Source organism: Calidris pugnax, unplaced genomic scaffold, assembly GCF_001431845.1.
Source record: "Calidris pugnax isolate Ruff unplaced genomic scaffold, ASM143184v1 scaffold335, whole genome shotgun sequence".
NCBI classification, from domain to species: Eukaryota; Metazoa; Chordata; class Aves; order Charadriiformes; family Scolopacidae; genus Calidris; species Calidris pugnax.
In genome coordinates, this window is record NW_015091148.1 from 7,452 (window position 1) to 8,173 (window position 722).

The window sequence follows — 722 nt, forward strand, 5'->3', positions numbered from 1 at the left end:
GGCAGGAGCCCAGCGGGGATGTGGGGGGGCGGGGGGGACAGAAAGGGACCCCTGCAGCCCTCTTGGAACACCTGCAGCACCCTAAGAACCCCTACACAAATCTGCAAACCCCTGCAGATGCCCACCTATACACAGTAATGATTTCGAAGCCGCGCATGCGCATTGGATACTGTGGGCAAACGCATGCGCAGTAAAGCGGAAGACGCCGCGCTTGCGCATTGGGGTTTGTGGGCATGCGCATGCGCAGTAAAGCGGAAGACGCCGCGCTTGCGCATTGATGTGTGTAGGCATGCGCATGCGCAGTAAAGCGGAAGACGCCGCGCTTGCGCATTGATGTGTGTAGGCATGCGCATGCGCAATAAGGCGGAAGACGGAGCGCATGCGCATTGGGGTTGTGTGGGCATGCGCATGCGCGGTAAAGCGGGAGACGCCGCGCATGCGCATTGGGTATTGAGGGCACGGGCAGATAACAGGAAGAGGCTGCGCATGCGCATTAGCATATGTGGGCACGCGCACGCGCAGGAAACAGGAAGAAGCCGCCCTTGCGCATTGGACTGTGTGGGTATGCGCATGCGCAGTAGCCATTTTGACTCCACGTGGGCTCATTGGAGCGTGTGGGCACATGCACGTGTGGTGAACAGGAAGACGCAGAGGGGACACATGGTGGAGGTTTGGGGACATGTGAGGGGACTACTGGACATAGGGGGAGGGGGCGACATTAG